The sequence below is a fragment of the Eulemur rufifrons genome, chromosome 2 (genome assembly GCF_041146395.1).
Source record: "Eulemur rufifrons isolate Redbay chromosome 2, OSU_ERuf_1, whole genome shotgun sequence".
Taxonomy (NCBI): domain Eukaryota; kingdom Metazoa; phylum Chordata; class Mammalia; order Primates; family Lemuridae; genus Eulemur; species Eulemur rufifrons.
Window position 1 is genome coordinate 69,293,540 of NC_090984.1, and position 7,538 is coordinate 69,301,077.

Consider the following 7,538-nt stretch of genomic DNA (forward strand, 5'->3'; position numbering starts at 1 on the left):
TTTCCTCCCACAGAGAATCATGATAAAAAGGCAAAATGGCATTTTAAGTGTAGTGTTTGACAGGCTTGGGGGAGATGTGGGAGTGGAGAGGGGAAGGAGGAAGAGACAGAATTGTACGCCTGAAGCCACAGTCAGGAAGCACTTGTCACTGCGGCCACTTTGCCTCTCACCCACACACAGGGCCATCATAACTACTCAGTGGGCTGGGACAAAAGACAGACCAAAACATGGTATCGAAAGAGAATTTTGACCTGAAATACTTCACATATGAATCAACATCGACTTCCTTAAGAGCTTTATCACGCTGCTGCCATCTTCAAAGAACCTCAACATTATCATCACAATCCTAAAATCAATTCCCAACAGGCACGTGAAGCTTTCCCAGGGGTGAGAAGTGCATGGTTTGCTTGTTCTTCCCTATTGACCAAGTTTTGATTTTCTAAAACTCTCTCCTGCCTTGAAGGTGGATTTCCTAAAGTGTTCCAGTTACAATTCTCCCCAACTCTGACGCTTTCTCTGGTGTATAAATATATCTATAACATCCTGTCCAAACAGCAGGGTAGGGGAAAGAGGCTGAGATCATGGGGCAGGGAGGGGCATCCTCTCTTTTAATGCCTCTTTATCATCCCCACCCTGTGTCCACGACATCCTCAAAATTCCATGAGACTCATGCAACTTGTTCCTAAAACAAGGCTAGTGACACTTGAGCTCAAAGATTACAATATCATTTTGAGGACTATCCCGCAAAACCGACACTCTGTATCTTTGCATCGCAGATTGAATACTTCTAAAAATAAGCATTAAAACAATATAGGTGGCACTTACACTTTTATTAACTGACTTAATTTATAAAACTTCACTGGGAGTGGGTATCATTATGTCCAATCAAAAGAGCATGAAACTCGAGCTGGGAGAGGTTGACTGTTTCAGCTAAGGTCCCACAGCATTAGATGGCAGAGCTGGGCTTGAAACCAGGTATTCTGCCTCTTTCTACTACATCATAGCGGCCTATCAAGTGTGTCATAGAATACCCAAAGCTGGGAGATGTTAAAATATCGCTTTTCAGCCTTTTGGCTAAGATCAAGTGTAGTATCTGTTCTTATCAGTTTAATATCTGGTATGTCCCCTAACCTAGGACAATATATTAAATGGATTTTTGGAGCAGGGAGATGAAATAGGAGCTTGCTCCATCCACTCCACGCATCAACCTGGTATTGCAGGAAATGTTAAAGTGCCACAAATACCACATTTCCCTACGGGCGTTCCATCTGTATCATAGGACACAAACTCCAAAGCCGACAGAGGGCCAAGCCCTGTGCAGCCCTAGGGAACTGCAGAGCAACTTCCCACCTACAGAGGCAGCTGTGGCATAGTTCCAACTCAAAGTGGCCCTAGGAACAGGAAGTCCAATTTTCCAGAGAAGCTAGCAATCTGAGTGTGTGTACATGTGTGTATGACAGAGAAATCACTTCATTTTTTAATATGGGCAACTAATGCACACAATTTAAACTACTGTGCAGACCAAATACATGTCTTTGAGAGGACGGGAGGTATAATGAGGGTGAATTGTTAGCTCTGCCTGGGGAGGATTATCTCCCTAACAGAGAACCCCACCTGTACTTTGGGGATCCTTCAGATTCACTTCCCTTCTAAGGTGGTTCAGCTCCCGACTCTCCTCCCAGCTCCTTGCTCACTGGGCCTTCTTCCAGGGGATGCAGCTGGAGTGGAAAGAGCTCTCGTCCCGTGGTCAGAACAGGGCCCACTGCTTCCATGTGACCTGCCTGAGCCTCTGTTTCTTTGGCTGGAAGACTTAACGATTTAAACATCCAGTGGGATAAGCTGTTTTGTAAACTTCACAGTGCCACGCAAATGGACAGTGCTGTTCACTGTGGCCACAGAGGTATAACTGAATACCAGCCACACCACAACTCAGGCAGGCCCCACAGAAAACTCTCCCCTGCCCTCCTGAACTGCGTAATATGCGATCTCTCTGCCATTCAGCAGACAGTTAGCCACAACCCGCCCTGTGTCATCTGGCATTGGTATTAACTCTCTTGCTTTCAACTCTCCACACAAAGGGCTTTATTTTCCCGGTTAGATGGTGGGCTCGGGAAAGCAGGGCCCCCATGCTACATTTCCCAGTGTCCCTTAGCACCTGCCTACTGTGATCCTTACCAGAAACGTACTGTCTAAATAAGTAGAAAGTCTGGCAGATTCTTAGATGGCCTGCATGCACCTTTAGCTCCTTTCCAGTCTCAAAGAGGGACTTAGGTTTGTTGCACAGCAGAGTACGAGGGGGTAACTTATGGGGAAACTGAGGCAAGCTTGTTGTGGAGGAAACCAAAAGAGAAAAAAATCTCATCCTGTAAAGGCCTCCGACTGATACTGGCAAATGAGCCCAGAGGACTTAGCAGAAGGTGGTGGAGAGAGAGATGAAATGGGAATTCTGAATCCAAAAGGACAGAAAGGAATGCAGCACACTGCTTCCCAGCCGACCCTCCTCCCACCATTTCCTCACGTTAAGCAAGGGAACAAAGAAACACAAAGGCACCAGACCCAGCTGAAAGAAACCAAACAAGTAGGGAATTCCAGCTAGAGACAAGCTCGGGATGAGGGAGGGGGGAAGGGACCCTGCTCTTCTACCTGCTGACTATCTCTGCTGCCACCCTGACCTTCCCTGGTGTCCTGGGTGGCCAGCAAGCCTGATGACCCCATTCCAGGACCTGCATTTCTCGCGTGCAGACGAGAGAGCCCGGGTGTGTTGATATGATGCCAGTGTGATGTGGGAAAGGGAAGGTCTGCCCTGCACACACCCAAGGTTACTATGACGCCCTGGGACGAGAGCCAGGTAGAAGCATCTTCACACGCGTGCAGTGACTAAGACTTCAGGTTGCATGCAAAACAGAATTGGCTTCCCTTCCTGTCTTAATTTTATGATCTAGATAATCACCAGGTCTCATTAAGTTCTTCCTTGTTGGCTGGAATCTTGGGCTTTCCCTGCTGAATTTTAGTTTTACTGACACAGTTAAAATAAAAAACCCTGATAAGACTAAGTCTTTCAGTAGCTCAACCTTTCTTTCCCAACTGTAGGTTTCAGGATGGTTGCATCCAACATCTTCTGCCCTGTATACACCTCTTCTCCCTTTTTCCTCTTTTCTTTTCTTTTTTTTTTTTTTTTTTTTTTGAGACAGAGTTTTGCTTTGTTGCCTGGGCTAGAGTGAGTGCCGTGGCGTCAGCCTAGCTCACAGCAACCTCAAACTCCTGGGCTTAAGCGATCCTACTGCCTCAGCCTCCCTAGTAGCTGGGACGACAGGCATGCGCCACCATGCCTGGCTAATTTTTTTCTATATATATTTTAGTTGGCCAGATAATTTCTTTCTATTTTTAGTAGAGACGGGGTCTCGCTCTTGCTCAGGCTGGTCTCGAACTCCTGACCTCGAGCGATCCACCCACCTCGGCCTCCCAGAGTGCCAGGATTACAGGCGTGAGCCACCGCGCCCGGCCCCTTTTTCCTCTTTGGCAAGAGTTCAGCTCCCTCTCCTTACATCTCCTTGTGCATCTACAAGACAAGATTTGATTTAGGAAACTACCATGGAAAATTTGATATCTTACATGTGTGTGGTCTCATATTGATAGGAACACATTGTAAGGTTCCCCTTTTACAGCTTAAATAAATAAACACAAGGTCCTGAGAGAACTGATGGCTTACTTAAGCTCACATTAACTTGAATAGTTGGCCACAGCTCCCAAATTCCAAGCCATTGTCCTTCGCCCAACACCAAGTCACATCCACCTTTACACCAAGTCAACTCAGGGCAAACAATCCCAGCTGCAATTCTAGAAGGAAAAGTGAACAGGGGCTCCTAACACCCAGAGGCTGTTCTGCCCTTGCTTATGCCAACTGTGGGCTATGAGAACGTCCCCCGATCTGTCCCTCAGTCTCGGCAGGCCATTGGCTACTTTGGTGGGTTTATAGTGGCACATGCTCCAATGAAGGGAGAGGGAAGAAGTGCTGGCTCTAGCTTCCCCCAGGGAACCTGGATTTCAGGCGAGGGTGAGTTGGGAATGGCATGGCCCCAGACAGCACTAGCATTTCAGCGGGAGACTCCATCCCCGCTGAGAGACGCTGAACCTCGTGGACTTGGCTGTGGCTCCTCCTTCTTCATCCTCCTCTACACAGCTCCTCCCTCTGCCTTCTCAGTGCTGTTCTGGTCTTTCCACTTTTTGTTCTTAATTTCCTTTAAATATATTTCCCCCGAATTTTTGTTATTTTTTTAATTTTAATTTTTACTTTTTTATTTCATATTCCCTATTTGCAACCTTTAATCCCCTTTATTATTTTAACTTTCCAATTCATGAGGTATTGGTATTTTGTCTTAGTTTTTTACTTTCTTTGCTTTTTATGTTTGTAGCATTTTACCTCATTGGTTTATAACTTGTCTTCTCTTTTAAATCACATCTACTTTATCTTGTTATTTTCAAAGCTTAACCTTTTACCTTTATTGGGGACTTTTGAGCTTATTTTTTACTTCCCTGTTACTTCTTTTTTCCCCCTCTCACCTTATACTCTTTAAAAAAATATATATGGCTAAGTTTCTACTCTCCCTTCATCTAAAATTTTCTGCTGAATTTTATATTTGTCAGCAAGAAGTATAATAGGAGAGAGCCCACACCATAAATAGATTTCAAGATTTTTCTTGATAAATAGATTTTTCCCTTGGGCTTCCTACCGCTACCCCTGAATTTCCCTGAGATTATCCTAATTTTAAGGAAGGCTTTAAAACACAGCTTCCATGAAGGGAGTTGCAAACATGGAAAGGGGAGGGCTAGAATAAATCCCAAGAACCTGGATTAGAATCAGGGGAATTACTGCAAACTCATGGTGTATATATATGTATGTGTGTGTGTGTGTGTGTGTGTGTGTTCACATAAACATATATGCACATAAGAAATATATAAAATAGATATATACATACATACTCACATGCATATGTTTATTACCTAGCTCTGTCTACTGACAAAGCAGTAAGACCCCAGCAGCAACAAGTACATCTGCTGCCCAGAGCGTGGTTTCTAAATACCATTCTCCATTAAAAGGAACCATGACTCCTTCACTCCTAGACAGATGACTACTTCCAGGGTTGAGGCAAGGAAAGTACAAGGTGAACCTGAAATATCTTATTGTGTGCAAAAGAAAGCTCAAACAATAATGCAGATGTCCAAAAAACACTGGACCCAGCTTGGAGGGACTCCTACTGCCAAATCTGGGACATTTTGACTATCAAAATGAACAATGATAGTAGTTAGTTATAACTCATTGAATGAAAGAAGAACCTATGAAAGCAAACTGGAAAGAATAAACAAACAAATAACAGATGGAAAGTTCTTCCTTACAGTAGAATGCCAACTAATAAATGTAGAAAGATTAATAAAGTTTTTTTTAAAAAATCACCACTTTGCACCTATCATAGTGATAACTGATTCAAGTAACAACCATTAACAAACGCTAAAACTACTGGGTAAAGTTTGACAAGAAAAGGATATATACATAGCTTCAAAATATCTCTCTCCAAACTACTTATGAATTTCAAAAAGAAAAATAATAATTTTAAGTGGAGAAATCTGGACACCAGCTTAAGCCATGTTCCTACTGATGCAGTACACTGACGACAATATCATTTCTGTAATATTCCTACTATGGAAAATACATAATATGACTCTAATCATTAGATAACATCAACCTAACTCAAATTGAAGGACTTTCTATAAAACAACTGGTTGTACTCTTCCAATATACAACGTCAATGAGGACAAAGAAAGGCTAAGGAGCCATTCCAGATTAAGAGAGATTTAAAAGGCATGACAGCTAAATACGATGTGTGATCCCAGTTTTGATTTGGGGGAGGGGTGAGATAGATTTAAAGAATATTACTGGGACAAATGAAAAAAAATTTAACATGGACTTTTCAGATAACAATAATGTATGAATGTTAAATGCACTGATTTTGATTATTGTGTTTTTAGTATATAAAAGAATGACTTTGTTCTTAGGAAATACACACTGAAGTATTTGAGGATAAAAGTCTACAATATCTCACTCACCAAATCTGGGACATTTTGAGTCACAACATAAATAATGATTGTAATGAATGGTAACCCATTAAACAAAAAGAAGACTCCATGAATCTATATAGCTATGAATAAATACATACATAAAGGGAAATGAAATGCTCTTCCTTACAACAGAATTACTCTCACATGGGTCAGAAAAAGAGTGTGTGTGAAGGACAGCACACACGCAAATGACAAAGCAAGTGGGGGGAATGATACCAGTTGGCAGGTCTCAGTAAAGAAGAGTTTGAAGGAAGTGCGCCCACAGCAGGCACTCAGTGGAAAGGAAGGTAGACGGACGCTGGGGAGGAGCCAGGTGGCGTGGAATCCTCACTTCACTTTACTTTATTCTTGTGGGAGGAAGACAATGTAGGTTTCTTTTCCGGGTTTCACATTCCAGCCATCCTCTAATTTCTTTCTTTCCAGGTTGCTCCATGTGCCTTAGCAAGTTAGGTGGGTCCTCTTCTTATAGAGCTCACTGTCTTCATTACAAGGGTTATTGCTGCCCAGAGTGGAGTCTATCTCCACTGTTTAAAAAACATGATCAACTGTGCCTCTTCTGGTGGTTGCATTAGGCAACACAGATCTACACAGAAAATTAGGAAATTAGTTTCAATCCAGATCACAGGTCAATATAATCCTGGAAATACTTCTCAGTGTACGAGATAATGGCTAAGGCAGGCTGGCTTCTTCAAAGAGAAGATGACTGTGTTTTGGAACAAATGGGGTCCTGAAGGACAAGTCAATCAACCCAGAACCATGGCTATACTGACAATGAGCCTTTCTGCCCCATATCTTCTGTCAGATCCTCTTGTAGGATTTCATATGTACGATCTCTCACACCCAGTTTCAGAAAGTGATTTTCTCCTTGGTTCTTTCTTGTCTTAAGGATGAGACCCTTATATCACCCAAACCCATTGCTGGCAGACACCACACTTTCTAGAGATAATTCTTCACTACATGAATAAATGATTCACCACTGAGCCCCACACTGATACCAGGGAGTTAACCCAGAAAATCTAAAGCGCTTCCTGATTCCTCCTTGGTTGATGCTCCGCATTGAACTGAATGAGTTTGACTTGCTAGATATGGGAAAAGCCAGGTCACCTGGGGAAAGAGCTTTCCTGGGTGATATGCTCTAAGTCTTCAGTTGCTTTTCTTTGGACTTGGTAAGGTCCCTGGTATTTGCCCCTTAGTGTCTAAGAGTCTTCTTTTAGATGTAGTTTGGCAAAGGTAAGTAATTAAATGTGTTGGATTTTCAAAATGGGTTCTAATATCTTCTTGAAAGAAACCTTAATTTTAAGACATTAATTTCTCCATGTCAGTGGGTTAAAGTTGAGGAACTGTCAGGGGAGAAAAGAGGAACAAGATATAGATAACCTCAATATCACTCCACGTAAAACTTGTTAATTACAAAGAGAAAAATA

At 42.6% G+C, this 7,538-nt stretch overlaps 1 non-coding gene across 1 annotated transcript; it reads left to right on the forward strand.

Annotated features, from left to right (window-relative positions):
- Positions 1-1,054: 1,054 nt before the first annotated feature.
- LOC138380947 (U2 spliceosomal RNA) lies at positions 1,055-1,242 on the forward strand. Its single transcript, XR_011232921.1, has one exon. It is a non-coding gene; the product is annotated as a U2 spliceosomal RNA (small nuclear RNA).
- The last annotated feature ends 6,296 nt before the right edge of the window (positions 1,243-7,538 follow it).